The sequence below is a fragment of the Ambystoma mexicanum genome, chromosome 8, assembly GCF_040938575.1.
Source record: "Ambystoma mexicanum isolate Mex_15411 chromosome 8, UKY_AmexF1_1, whole genome shotgun sequence".
In the NCBI taxonomy this organism is placed as follows: domain Eukaryota; kingdom Metazoa; phylum Chordata; class Amphibia; order Caudata; family Ambystomatidae; genus Ambystoma; species Ambystoma mexicanum.
Window position 1 is genome coordinate 530,530,944 of NC_090929.1, and position 15,979 is coordinate 530,546,922.

Genomic DNA, 15,979 nt, shown 5'->3' on the forward strand with positions numbered 1-15,979 from the left:
TTACATTATTTGTTGGTTATAGATCTGCAATCAATTGGAATAGAATAAACAATTCTAGGATCATATTTTATCACACCTTCAATCTATGATCAAATGAAAAAATATTTCAAGAAAACATGTCAAAACCCATTCAATGTTCATGCCTCTCGGGAAACCACTGTGCCAAGCTTGTCTGTCCAGTACATTTCTTTCTGTAACAATAATGTGTTGACGTTACCTGCCCTTTTAGTGATCACAATCTGTTTGAGAATCACAAATTGCATCTTTACTATATTGTGTTGTGCTTTGTTGAAATGTGCGGAAACTGGTAACATTTCATTTTCAGGCGTACATTGGACTTATGCTATGTCCATCAAGTCTTGGCCTTTACATGTTATCATGCCAAAGTAAATAATGCCACAAGGACACTTTAACCCATGTACCACATTTGTGGAGTTACAGGTGGCCGAACGAGCTAGCGCAAATCTTTTACCATTGTAGGGATGATTGATACACATACCCTTAATTATTTTACCATAGTGATAACAATTATTGCATGGTCTTGTCCCTAGTCCTAATCTTTTGTGTTATATGTGAGAGGTGAATTCAGCCTTCACTAAGTGTTCTGACAAACATTTACTTGTTCTGTACATGAATATTGGGGGTTTAAGAAACATTTGTCTCAAAATGGCATCTAGTTAAAAAATCCCCAACTCTTTTTAATTATTTTATTTATCTTCATACTCTCTAACGAACAGGCTCTTATATAAATCAACTCTACAACATTTTTGGAAAATTGTCTAGTGAGCAAAGATTCATGTGTGAAATTGTGTGCAATACATTCAGCAATATTCATAACATCTGTGGTATATTTCCTTTCTATATTCGAAGACCTTGGCTGTGAAGCCAGCGGTGTGGGCTGCACTCCTATGCCCACTAAATAGTGGATTCCTTTAGTTAGTAATGGATTTGAGTCCCAAAAGTTTAAGAATTATATGCACTACGAATCTTTTTCTTGTAGTTAGCTTTAATTCAAAATATAGTGAGGTAAATAAAACTCTGTTCATGCAGGTGCCTATAGGGGGTGGCCAATGCATTTCGAAATACTACTTCCTTCATCAGGGCCTAGTAAGGGTCATCATAACACAAATACAGCATAATGACATCACCATTGTAAAACAACATTGAGATCAAACAGTATTGACCCACATTGTATATATCAATTTCACGCATAATATTAGTATGTCACATGGATTCCAGCGTTATTTACACCATTTTTTGTCCATTACATAAGTGTATGTATGTCATAGAGCAGAGAAAACAGCCATACATAATCATGCATTGTGTATAAGGTAAGAGATATGTACATACGGATAAATTGCAGGAAAACGCAGCAATTACAAGTTGTACATCACCATTGGAAAAAAGAAAGAAGAAAAAAGCAATATGAACGGAAATGAATCATTACTCTAAAAAAGAACGTTTCCATGATCGTTACAAGCTTATTGCAATACAAACTGACCTGGTTTCCCTTTTATTAAAACGGTGCATGAAAAGAGCTGACTGAAGAATCTCCCTGCGTGATGTCTTGTGTACGTGCATAAAACTAGCACTCATCAGAACGCTCTGTAAATATACGTGTATGACATCTGTTAGCCTATAGAATATTCGGGCTGAACAAAAGAACTTGACACGAATGCTCATTCATACCTTTCCTCTTCGGAACGATCACAGGACTGAGTGAGACCGCAAGGACGCGCATTACTTAGCAAGTAGCTAAGTTGTTTCAAATTGCTATGGTTACGTGAGAATAGGAGGAGAATAGTGAATAAAGGTGGCGGCCATTTTGTAATGAAACCGACTTCTTTAGAATACCAGTAAAACATATAATATATATTGAAGGAATAGTAATTTCCATCAACATTACTGCAAACCAATTGTAGAAAATAAATAAAAATAAACTCTCTCTCGTTAAGTGCAATATTCTCCTGTAAAAATTAAGTCCTATAGCAATGAGAACCTCAAACCGTCAGAGATGTATGGACCTCCCTTTTGTCTGACTGCACTGAATATTATAAAAAAATATAAAAAAATATAAAAAAAGAGAGTTGTTGTTATGCTACTATGTGATAGATCCCATGATTTACTGCAGAGCGAGCTTGTCGGTGAAAGTGGAATCTACCATTAACACACGGAAAAGTGGTGCTTGAAATTTCCTTTCTACACATTTTTGTCTGAGCTTCCTTGATTTCACAGAAAATTCCACACTATTACTGATTATTCTTTTATAGCTCAGAAACTTACTGAGCGGGATACTTTCCAAAGTTCTTCTTGGGTGACAGCTAGTAGCCAACAGAAGACTATTTCTGTCAGAGGGGTTTGAATACACTGTTGTCTGTAGTTGACCTGTTTTAAAATAAATGTCAATATAATGCAGGGTAATGATAGCCTCAAAAAATTGTTCACCAGTAAGGTGAAACCCTATTGCTGCTACTTGGGGTCAGCGGAATATATTTGTATACAGAAGAGATAGGGAGAACATGTTAAATATTTCCAGTGACTCTCATGCTTTTTCTTATTGCTCCATGCTGAAAAAATTGACATTGTAGCACAAATACATTAAAATGTCATCAACAATTTTATTGCACATATACTTCAAAATTATATTATCAAATGTATTACAAATCTAAAACAATTCTCTAAAGGTATTTCATTGCTGAAGAAAGTGACATATACAGGAATCACAGACTGCCCCCTTCTCTTGTTTTTAGTAGCTTTAGACCAATATTAGCTTATATTAGCTGATACTCGTGTTGACAGACAAAAGATAGTCCCATACCTTAGTGTTTCTTTATACAGCACTTATCGTTTATTTATTCATTTCGTGGACACCTCCTATGTGGAGAGTTTTTTTTGCTAAAAACATAAATCACATGAAACATTGCATTGTAAAGTACATCGTATCATTTCAATAATCACGGGTTAGTGTAAGGTACCGTCCTTTCTCTTGTACCTCGTATTTTATCTATTGACCAGAAGACAATTGTTACAGATGTTCGATCCGTTTCCGAAAGTCTCTTATCTGATAAATCAAAAGCAAAAAGAGTGATCACTATGGTGTTTTTCCTATTTCCTCTCAATCATGGACAGTATTTTTCTATGTGGTTGTTATACCTCATATTGGTTCTTATTATGCACCAAAGCGTATGCCGTCCTCTATTTTAGTCCTTTCTTTGCATGTGTTAATCTCTGTAGGATACTTAGTGTCAGTTATCCCAATCCCTTTTGTTACCAAAGGATGTTCAAAATCATGGTGTGTTGACGCTCTGCATTTCGGCATAAATACAAAGTATAACCCTATCCTAGGTAAGGGTTTCTCAATCATTTCCATATGGCCTTCGTCAGGACATAAGTTAATTACTCCTCCTCTGATCCTCAATCTTCTAAACTCAGTGTCACCCAGATAATCTTATTCAATAGGCTAACAGGGAAAGAGTTTTCATTTAACAGCCACTTTATCATTCAGCATTTTCTTCTTCTGTCTTCTCTGTGCTGCACTCATATCTCCTTGAAGTGTGCTGGTGTGGCTGGAATGCACTCTAGGACCACCCCCTGCTTTCCCACAGAAGCGAGAGCCGTTTTAAATTGTTTCCATGATCTCTTCACTCGCCCCCTGTCGCAGGGGGCGAGTGAAGAGATCACCCACCAATTTATGGAAAAAATACAATAAACAAAACATTAGACACATATATTCATTACTCACAAAACTCTGAGTAAAAATACATATGAATACACAATAGGACATACAGGTAAATTGCACTTGATCCAGTTTGTGTATACCACACTAATAAGCTCGACATGTGTCTGTCTCTAAAACCACTTAGGTTGGGCATTCCTCAGGGGATGTCCTCTTTTCAACATTTCATCAAGTTTCTGATTCTTGTATCCTAGTCACTTACAATGCTTACTGATATTCTGAACCGCACAATTAAAAAAAATGTAAGGAGACAAACGGAAAAAGAAAAGAGACAAGGGTCACCATCAATTTCACAGAGAATATCAATTGATCTTTTTCCCTCAGACAAACAATCTATGTTTCATCTGATGCTAGTTTGTGAGAACACAAAACCACAAAATAAATGGGTACTTGCTTGTTATGCATGATATGTCCCACGTATAGGTGAAAATAAATTGACCAACCTATTCAATAGGCAACATATTTCATCATGGCCTTCAAATGGCCCAGAAGTAACACTGTAAAAATACACAATACACATAGGAACACTGATTAAAATAAATGTCAACATCTAAAAATGTAATATTCTTGAAACTGTGTTTCATATTAAACTTAATTCAAGGTTGTACATGATTCATATATTCAAAGAAATGCAATCATTCTGAATGCGGTCCACTCCAGATCCCAAAGATGACATTTTAAATATTGCATCCATTGAGCACAATGAAGCACATTCATAGACGTGAAACATAATATGTAGGTATTAGCATAGCTCGGGGCCATCGCTGGCCCCATAGAAGTTCCAGATATTTGCAGATAGAAGCGATATTCAAATCTAAAGAAATTATTCAAGAGGACAATCTCAAGTAGTGAAAAAACAAAAACCTTGTCAGACTGGCAGCTGTCAGTAGATTGGACCAAACATTCATCACCTCTAGTAGCACTGTGTGTTGTATGTTCGTATATGGACTGGTTACATCCATTGTGAACAATGTATCCTTTTGTTCTACACATTTAATTAAATCCAACCTACTCAATAAATGCCCTCTGTTTTTGATATATGTCTGGCTAGTTTGCATACGCGGTGGATAAATATATCTATGTATTGTGCCAAAGGTTCAAGAACATTGTTAGTAACTGGAATTATTTTTCTCCTTGGAGGTTTGTACAAATCTTTATGGAATGTAGGCAAGATGTACAGCACTGGCATTGTAGGGTTTAATTTAGTGGTTACTAGTCTTTCCATCGAAGATTTTCCATCGAACATAAAATGCATAGAAAGGTATACAACGAAAAATGTTCCATCGAATTGCCATACATAAAGTGCAACATGTTTATGCATTCAAACCCTTTTATCGAATAGGGTTTCGTTATATAAACACTTTACATTTCTTGCATGTAAATTCGATGAAACATGCATAACGTTATAATGTTACAGGGAGCTGCTCAGTGCTGAAATTTTAATTTTGACACTGGACAGCTCCCTGTAATTTCTGCTATTCATTGTTTATTGGGGGTCCCCCCAATTCCCCTTCAACCAGGGATCCGCCTCCCTAACTCCCCTACCCCCATTTTAAAAATGTAACCCTTGTCCAGTGCTGAAATATTTAATATATTTCAGCACTGGACAGCTCCCTGTAACTGGAGGTATTTATTGTTTATTGGGGGGTACCCCCCAAACCCCTCTCAGTCCCCCGGAGTCCTCCCCAATCCCTCACAAACCTCATTTTCAAAAATGAACCCTTTCCTCAATCCGTTGAATTTCCAACCCAAACATACATCTATTTTAAAGGTATTTTTGAGTTGGAAATCCATTGCAATTCATTCAATGAATATGCATTTCGATGGAAATGCATTTCAATGGATAATTTTCATTGGATTTTAATTTGATGAAACGTGTTTCGATGGAAAGACTGCCTACCAATTTAGTTAGCAATGCTAATGTATGGTGTGATATATAACCGTTAGCTTCTGCTTCAGCTAAGACCTCTTTGATCAATGATCTTACTTGCACAGTCGGATCGTTATGAATTTCCATTTACGTGTCCTGATCCGACTATTGTCTTTAAATCTCTTTTTCGAAAATCATCTTTATTCATAATAACCAATGCTCCTCTCTTGTCCGCTGGTTTCAAAATGATATCATTTTTATCCCATAATGGTTTAATTATAAGATATTCCTGTTCTGAAGAAATGATGAACGACTTATTAGAAAATGTCACCTTTCCTAAGTCAATAATAACTTTTATTTGAACACCTGTAGAGTTGAATTTTGGATTGGTGGTCCACATTGTCTCTTTGGTCTGAACTCTAGAAATTCAGGGACATCATTTGTTCCTTCACTCTCTATATTGTCAAACAGAAGTTTCAGCTTCATCTTATGTAGTTACCTGAAAAGGTAGTTTTGTTTCTTTAAGTAAGGTACAACTATGCTATGGTACAAAGGACACGATTTTCTCTCACATTTAGACAATTTGTACTTAGAGATATTTATAACTAAGTCTTCCTTGGAACAGCTGAAACTTTCCTCGAAGGGTCTAGAGGGAACTTGGTAACTTTCTCTGTACACTTTGTTAATTCCTCCTTCAGTCATGGCTCTGTCCCTGATACTATCAAACAGGTTGAGGACCACCGTAACCAAAAAAACCTGGCATGAATTCAAGAGATCCAAACAACTTGTGCACCATCACAAACACTCTGTTTTTTTCGATAATTATAGACAAGGTAGCCACCTTTCAGCTTCAAGAACATCTTGAAGGCTCTGGTATTTTCCATCTCAAACAATCTAGTTTTCTTGCTAATCATGGAGCATGAAGTGCCTTATTAGACCTTTAGACACATGTGCTTGAGGTCTTGGAAGAAAGCGGATCAGGCATGATGATAATTTAGATCTGTCGGACGATTTTGACCTGCTTGATCATGAGTGTCTATTGGATAAACTGGCTACCAATGTTCCAGAAAGGCTATAAACTGGATTTGTTCCTTTCTGAGTAATAGGCAATCACAGTATGTTGGGGTGATGCTTCCTCAGGCATTGGGAAAATACACTATGGATTCCCAAAAGGAGCATGTTTCTCTCCAACACTGTTTAATGTATACAGAAAGCCTCTCTGTGACCTCCTAGCCACCTTGCAAATCCTTTTTACAAACTATGCTGATGACACCCAACTTTTGATGGAATTAAGAGGAAGCTATATGTCTGGATCTGCTAGACTAGATTACATCTATGGCTCAGTAAACAGATGTCCAGTAGTTGGATGTGTTTCAACAGGACCAAGACTTAATTAATGATTTTTAGTTGTACACAGGCCAGAGCCAAGCTAAGCTCTGAGTATACTCATATGAACATTGAATGGAACCGCATAAATATTATGGACAAAGTTAAGACACTTGGGGCCTCATTACACGGAAGGCGGTAATGGTTAACGGCCACCGTTAATGGTAACGGTGACCGTTAACCATTACCGCCTTACTACGAGGTCCCTTAGCGGGTTGGTGCTTTAATGCCTGCTTTTTGCAGGCGTTAAAAACCAACCCGCTAAGGGACCTCGGAGCTAATTACGGCACCGCAAAATTGCGGTGCCGTAATTAGCGCCTTCCCCATTCCCATAGAGCCCTATGGGGCAGAAATGGGAATGGGGAAGGGCAATGGCGGAAGGGGGATTTACCGCCCCACCATCCTTGGAATGGGGCGGTAAATCCCCTTTCCGCCAAGGCGGTGCCGCTAATTTACCGGCATGGTCCAGGGTGCTAATAGCACCCTGGATCACCGCCTTCCGTGTAATGAGGCCCTTGGTGTTCATGAAAAAGCTTCTCTCGGTTCTGACGCACATGTTGACGGTTTGGTTGGCAGCTCGCAGTACCATCTGAAGGTATTGAGACTTGCCAAACCACTCCTATCTCTTAAAAATCATTACATCCTGGTTAGAGCAATTGCTATGCCACGGCTGGGTTATTGTAATGCCCTTCTGTTTGGGGGAAACAAAAATTGTATACGCAGACTCCAAATGCTTTTAAACGAGGCTGTCCAAATTATTTGCAAAATCGAAAGAAGAAGCATATTTCTCAGGCTAGGAAGAATCTCCACTGGCTGACTGCGTCAGCAAGCATACGTTTTAAGGCTCTTTCTCTGGTCCACACATGTGTCAATGGTGATGCACTTGTCTATCTTAAGGAGCGAATGAAAATGTATGGACCTTCCATAGTACTCCGATCAAGCACAAGTGGACAACTGGTTGTACCCAGATGTAAAGGAGCTGGAGGTTCTAGACGTTCTTTTACTGTACTCGCCGCCGTAGCCTGAATGAGCTGCCGGTGGACTTATGATTGGAAACACGCCACTTGCCATTCCAGAAACTTCACCCGACCTGTGAGTCCCATCTCTTGCTAAATGAGACATAGGCTTTTATGTTTTGTCCTGTTTTGGAGGTCCTCTGTTTTTATGTGTGTGCCATGATGCTTGTGGGCTTTGGCACTTTATCAATAAATACATACATAAATTCCTCAAGCCCGCCAATCCCTCTTAATCCTAAATATTGAGCGGTTGGTTTTGAACATTCCAAACCAAGCTGTTTACTTCCTCCAAATTCCAACATGGTAAATGTCACTCCTTTCTAGCAATAGTTCAGTCCCCCTTTGTTGCTCATTATTTCTTACTTTAGAGATAAGACAGCTAATGGCTCACCTCTGAGAGAAAACACCATGTGCTCGGCTTCGAGCTGGTAGATTAACTTTTCCTCTTTCAGGAAGGTAGCCACTGCCTAGATGTCTCTACTGGACCTTTGTTTAACATTTGAAGTAGGACTTTCCTATACCAATCTACTATGTATTTCTATGCTAGAAATAACTCTATTCTGCTCCAAAGTTTTGTTTATTGGCACTGGCCTTTTTTGTTCCTGTTATTGTTTTTTCTATGTTTAATTTGCAATTTCCAATAATACATACTGATTAAAACAAGACACCCCAAGACTCAAAATATATTCAGAGATTCGAAACCAAGCAATCTTTTATCATAAATGCCTACATTACAATCTTGAATGAGTGGTAAATGAAGGTATGGCCAACAATGTCCTGGTTTCTGTTGAGTGGTATTTCTTGACTGTCGTTAATATTTAGGGAGTGTGAATGTAACTGTACCTAAGACATATGTGAGGAGATGACCCAATCTGTCTTTTCTTTGATAAATGAAGGCATTACGTACAGTCCACTGTTGCTAACAAACGTGAGACTACCATAGGGGCAGCACAATCACCCTGCCCATTGACATTTATTGTTGTTCATAACCACAGAATAACACACAAACAAGCATGTATAAACTGTAATCTCCCACTAAATACACACATTCATGTATTCAATGGACTTCATGACTTTGCCTATATTTAGGCACAGGTAATCTAAGCATCATATTCATGGGATGGTTACTCATATAGATTAGATGCAGATAGCCTCCCACTCAAGGCTGTTTCACGCACTTGTGAAATGCCTGTTTTGACACATATTTTGTCAGGGTTTTTAGGGGGATTTGGGGTAAGTGAACATATAGTAGTGACTTTTAAGGTTGTGGGAGTCTGAGAATCTGGGGAGTCAGGGTGTCAAGGGGTCTTCAGACTTGCCCGGCGCAGAGGCAGCACGAACTCCTGCCTCCCCGTAGGGTCTTGGCACCTGGACCTGATAGGAAACACAGGCTACCGCAACCCGCCGGGTAACTGGGTTAGGGTCCGTAGAGTGGATGGGTAGGGGGTTGTAGGTTCACCTGAAAAAGGTTTAGGGAGAGGTTTAGGATGGGAATGGGAATTTTTGGGAAAGATGCTCCTCAGCTCCTGCCGCCCCATCCACTGGTCGTTTTCGTGATGAGTTCTCCGCCCACTCATTCAATCCTCAGTCCCACCATAACCAGTTATTGGGAGCCTTTGTGGTGGAGCTTGGAACCACTAAAGGAGCTTTTGCTTGGAGCTCTAACCACAACTGTTGCACCAAAACAGCGTTAGCATGAGCTTGGCATTCCCCACTGCATTTTCTTCTAGCAGTTATCAAAGCTTGTGCTAACGTGCGCAATTACACGATATCACATGTCATTACATAGCACCTTAGAGTATTTACAGAGTACCTGGCAAGTTAGGAAATGTAACTTTAGTAAAGAACCAGAAATGCACTTAGCTGCGGGTCGTGAGTTTGTTCTCCTTGACGCGGCACGGGAAGTCCACGAACGCTCGTAGCGAGCTCCGCTGGAAAATACCAAAAAATACAATGAGCGTGTGCTGGGTCAGACTACACGTTCTTACACTGACTTGTGCTCCCAAACCACTACATGACCCGCTGGTGTGCTCGAATCGGGTTGTCTTCACCCATGGTTCCGCACACGTGCCTCCTGCCCCGCCCCGTAGGGGACTTGAAACTGTACGTGTCGGGTTGCCTCACCCGGAACGTTCCCTCAGAGTGTGCTCGAATCGGGTTGGCTTCACCCGTGGTTCCGCACACGTGCCTCCTGCCCTGCCCCGTAGGAGACTTGAAACTGTACGTGTCGGGTTGCCTCACCCGGAAGGTTACCCTCAGTCACCCCCACATATGCACTCTGCATGCGGGTTATTGTTCAGCCATACGTTGTGGTCCGAACCGCCAAAATCCTATGTCTGCATGCACAGCGACCTCAGCCGCTTCGTTAGCCTTTCTCCCTGCACACGGAAAATATCAAGAAGCACTTATCTTAAGTTGGTGCGGGGCCTGTGCTGAGTTCAGGCAGGCAAAATGCCCCGCGAAGGCTGGCCCTGAGCGGAGCGCTGGGAAACACGTCCGTTCTCCTCTGAAGCCGGAAAAGCAAGCGGGGAAGCGTGGGCGCGGTCGCGCATGCGCTGTTCGTTGGGCATAGCCCCCGTGCAGATCTTTTCCTCCAAGCAGGCTTGTGAAGCACACGGCCTGCTGGGATATGTAGTCTCTTGATGTTTCTTAGTCCCTGCATACTTTGCCTGCAATAGGGATGGAACATCCTCCTTATGTATAGCATATAAGGTTTACACAGAGGTTTCACAGGGCTTTGGTGACTGTGGGATACTAGTTTCCTACATGAAGTGCTGCCAATCAGCCCAGCCCTGACACAGGGAGAGGGTAGGTGAGGCTTGCCCTGACTGCAAAAAACACACAGAAAAATGTGATGAAACAAACAGCATGCTCATCTATCCCTGATTCTAGATGCATTGCACATACAGTTTCCAAGGTTTTTCTACAGCTGTTATGCAGCATCTCTCTCTGAAGGTCGATCATTATATGATAACAAGTCTGTCTTTAGACATTTTCTCTTGTCAAAATGTGTATACCCTTGTATGCACTGGGGAAATTTTGGCAAGAAGAAATCAGCAAAAAAAAACTCTGTGGACATTACGATTCTCCAAGCAAACAATCCCTAAAACACTTATTAAGGGAGTGTGAAGGAACCTGGGAAGTCAGACTGCTGTTGCTTAGGAGATTCGTGGCCAAAGAAGAGGGCCCAATATCAGAGTTTTTTGGGACAGATTGATAGCAGGACACGAGATCATGCTAACCACAACAATAGTGAAAGTTTCGAAAAAATGCTCCATTCTATCGTAAAAGGAAGGCATCTGCTATTTGAAAGAGTTGTAGTCCTTTGGCTTTTCTTGCTTTCTTTTTTCTCTCTCCTGCTTGTTTTAAACATAGTTTTTTTAATGAGATTAATCTGTAAAAACCTTCTTTTTTCTTTTGCAAAGGTTTTTCTTTTTAAAACCAAAACAAATAAATAATAAAAAAGTATACGTAAAAAAGGAGTTTGGAAAAGTTACTCAAATGTGCCAACCTTATTCAAAGAATATGTTCAAAGGTGAGGCAATTCAATTTTGTTTTTATTTTGCACAATAGATTAAAAAACATTCAGACAAAAATTGTTCCAATTTTGTGTTTACTTCACACCATTTCAATCCTTGATACAACTTGATATTAGGTGTTAGCTCCACACCTATAGTTTAGTGGCTTTTTCAAGAAGAATTCTTTTTGTTAAAATGATTATCTGTGCCTAACTATATCTCTCTCAACATGTGTTTCCCCATTGTTGCTAACAATGGTTCATCAGGAGAGGAAGTGTATTTGCTAAAAGAAAGAAAAAAAATCAAAATTTCATTTAGAATAATGCTAAATTACACATATTAAATTTTGCTGTTAATTTTTACATACCCAAAAAAAATGCATTTTATTATGTAATGACTCACCATTCTTGTGATTTTAGCATAAATCCAGCTAATTTTGACAGGCTCAAAATAGATGAACAAATAAAGTTGATGGTTATTTTATTTTTTCAGGGTTTGCCTTTTTAATCCCAATTTTTGGTTTAAGTTCTTTGTTATAACTGGAGGGAGTAAGGTGAAAAGAAACAACAAGAAAGTATTTGTTGTTAGAACGCTTGGAGAAAGGGTCACAGTTTAGATACTAATTTTCTGACACTACTTAGTTCTACAGAAATAATACTCTTACCTTGTTTCTTGTTTTGCGATCCTTTGCCATGATAAGCATCCGAGTAAAAGGATGACTTACCCTGGCTGATTCCTGCTATTTATGCCGCGATCGTGCCGTGATGATCTCATCACGCCACGTCCGCGTGATTTAGCGTGGCGCGATGACGTCATTGCGCACATTTTTACGTGCCGGCGGCCTTTTTGGATTGGTAAAACTACCTCTTAACTCAAAACTTTCTAAGAATTAATCATATTTTAGGAATACTTATTTATTTTTGAATATTAATGTTTGTAGGTCATTCAACTAAGAATTATTCTGTTTTTGGTTCTACATACATAAGTTATATATGAGCTCATTTTGTTTTTTCTTGGCTAATTATTTTAATTTTATGGTATGTTCATGCAAACATGATTTGTGGGCTGATTTTGAATTCTCATTTGATCATAGGGGGATACAATTTTTATATCATGTGTATTAAGCAAATCAATTCTAATTGTAACATACATGTATAGAAAATAAACAGGTGATAAAAACCTCATAAACAACAAAAAAAATGTATAAATAGATATTTAAAGCCAGTTATACATTTCCGTGTCACTATTTAAACCTGTGACACAGGTATCCATGAAACAAATCCATTTGCATTCATTCAAATCTTCCTTATGTCTTCCTCTCGGAGATAGAGTCACTTTCTCCAGGCCAAAAATTCTCAAATTGGAGATGTCAAAATCTGGGTGATTCGTGATGATATGTACTGAGATGGGGGATCTTAGATCTTTATTTCTGAATGCTCTTATATGTATATAGTTTTCTTATAGTACTCCCTATGTTAGCTTCCTGCAGGTGCATTCTATCCCATAGATAACAAAAGTGGAGTTACAGTTCATCATTTGATTAATGTGTTTAGTTTTTCCATTCAGTAGTTCAATTTCTTTTTTGCCTTGTTTTATGAACGAACATAATTTGCAATGCCCACATTTGAAAGTTCCTTTATTTGCCATTTGAAAAAAGATTTTCCTCTCATTAGGTAATGGACTCAGAAAGCTTGGGCTGATCAAATTCTTAATAGTCGGTGCTCTTCTGAAGCAAATACTTGGATGATTATCCAGATGTTTTTGCAGACTTGAGTCTGTGAGAAGAATATTCCAGTGATTCTTGAGTATTTGTTTGATCCTACTTGTTTCCGCACTGTGTGTAGTGATGAAAGAAGTTTTTGGACTTATTTTTGCTGATTTTGGTTTGTCTTTCAAAAGAGAGTCCCTTGATACAAGTTCTATCTTGATAGTTGCTTTTTTGATGATTTTTGCTCCATAGCCTCTCTGTATGAATTTTTGATGAGTTTGTCGAAGATTATCTTGAAAGGTAGAGACAGTACTACAATTTCTTTTAATTCTGAGAATCTCCCCATATGGAATACTGTGCACAGTGTGTTTAGGATGATGAGATGTTGCATAGAGAAGACTATTTCCAGTTGTAGGTTTCGTGAATAACTTTGTTTGGATTTGTGCGTTTTCAACAAAAAGTTCAAGGTCCAAAAATTCTATGTTTGTGGCACTGGCTGATTTCGTGAATGACAAATTAAAAGAGTTGTTGTTACAAAATTTTTCAGATCTTTCATGTTTCCTTCCCAAATTAATAAAATGTCGTCTATGAAACGACCCCAAAATTTGATGTTTGTATGGAAAAGTGGATGTTTCCAAGCATGTTCCAACAAAAAAAAAAACATAAAAAGATTTGCGTAAGTGTTGCAAATTTCGACCCCATTGCAGTTCCTTGGAGTTGTTTAAAGATGGTATTGTCAAAGATGAATATATGATTGTGCAAACAAAAATGTAGCATTTCAATTATCATTTTGTTTTGCTCAAGAAATGAAACAGATCTTGTTTCACGAAAAAACGTTGTACTTTCCAGGCCTTTTTGTTGTTATATACTTGTATATAGTTGTACTGCATCCAATGTTACAAAGTGGTAATTGAGTTCCCATGGTATTAGATTTAACTGCTGTATGATGTGTTTTGAATCTTTGACAAATGAAGCTAAGTTTGCTGCCAACGGTTGTAGATGAGAATCAATGTATTGTGAAGTTTATTCTGTTTTTGAGCCAATGCCATTTATGATAGGTCGAAGTGGTGGAAAATCTTTGTAGGTTTTATGAACTTTAGGCAAAAAATATATTGTTTCTTATCACTTAATATGTCTTGTTCATGCCAGGTTTTAATCTTATCATTCCAGAGAATTTCCAAGTCAGGAATAGGATTATTAGTTAGTTTCTCGTAACGTTCCATTACATTAAGCTGTTTAGATCGTTCTCTAATACAGTCAATTCTGTTAAATAGGACAATCGAATTTACAGCAGTTAAAAGTATTTTTTTTTTCTTGAACACAATAAAATGGTGTGTTTCAAATGCATCTCTGAACTGGGTATGAATAAGTGTGTGGCGCCCTATTCTAATAAGGCTCAGTCAGCAATTACAGATATGAGTTGCCTCATAATCACAATTCAATTCTTTTGAGATTTTCTCCCAGCAAGAATGTTCTCAGGGCAAGCGCCTAATGGTTGCATCCCTGACACGCTTCTTCAACCGGAGTCTGAAAACAATGGACTTGGTGTAGGCAATTATGGTGAGAGTGCAGTGTATTCACTGGATGATTTTGAATTGAATCTTTCATTTTCTATAGGAGTAATACATTTACTAATTTAGTCCCCAAAACAATATTGTTTCTGGGGAATCTTTTAAATAACAAATAAAATGTTTTCATGAAAGTGTGCTATGTTTCCTAAACAACCCTAAAATGAAAAAATGCAAGCAAATTAGCAAACCAATCACCTAATTGCACAAATCATTTAGTTGCAAACACAGCTAATCAATAGTATAGAGATTCTTACAATTAAAAAATGAATAAACCAGTGATATATAAAACATTAAACATTCAAAAGCTTCTTTATGACAACCAACATTTGCCATACTTCTAAACAAGTAAATATGTTTCTAATGTGTCAAGTGGTGACAACACTCTTAAGTGCTTAACATGGCCATATTATGTACACATCTACTCATAAAGATACCTCTAAGGCCCCCAAAACCCTTTTGCACTTTACAATATTTTATTTTCTTTTTTTTTATCATGTCTAGGGATTGTTTTTCTCTGCACAGTCAACAAAACCTCCTATGTTTAGGTATGACTTGTCCGGGTTCTATCCCCTTCCGTGATTCATCAAGGTTCAATCGATTGAGCATGCATACCATTTTCCTAGTCTTATCCAGAAAAAAAAACAATATAAGGCTGTGGGTCTTTGTATGTAACGGATACCGCTACCTGTTCTCTCGTTGTGCCTTTATTACACAACTTAGTTAAATTGCTAGACCAACCATATCTGTTTAACCATTGCATGCATGAGGGGTTGATCCTTCAATGTAGAAATCAATGTCATTTAAAAAGCAAAAAGTGGTTCAAGCATCACATTATACCAACCTATTTCATTGTTTCTAAATACTTTTATACCTTGTTTACATCTGTTCTGGTTGTTCCCAGTGAAATTAATGAAATTGATTTAAATGCATCGATGCAAAGGCATAAAGATGTAAATGCACAGATATAAAACATCTCTATCTCTATTGAGAGTATCCCGACAAGTTCTCCCAGAACATTAGGCCTGACAGTGGTGTGTGGAGAATTGTTTACAGATGACCTGCTCTACTCAGCCTCCATATTTCCATAAAATGTAATCTAGGTATGCCCACAATTAAAAAGCCATGTGTGGACTGACATAAATAAGAGATACTTGAAGTTTGTACCCTGGAATAT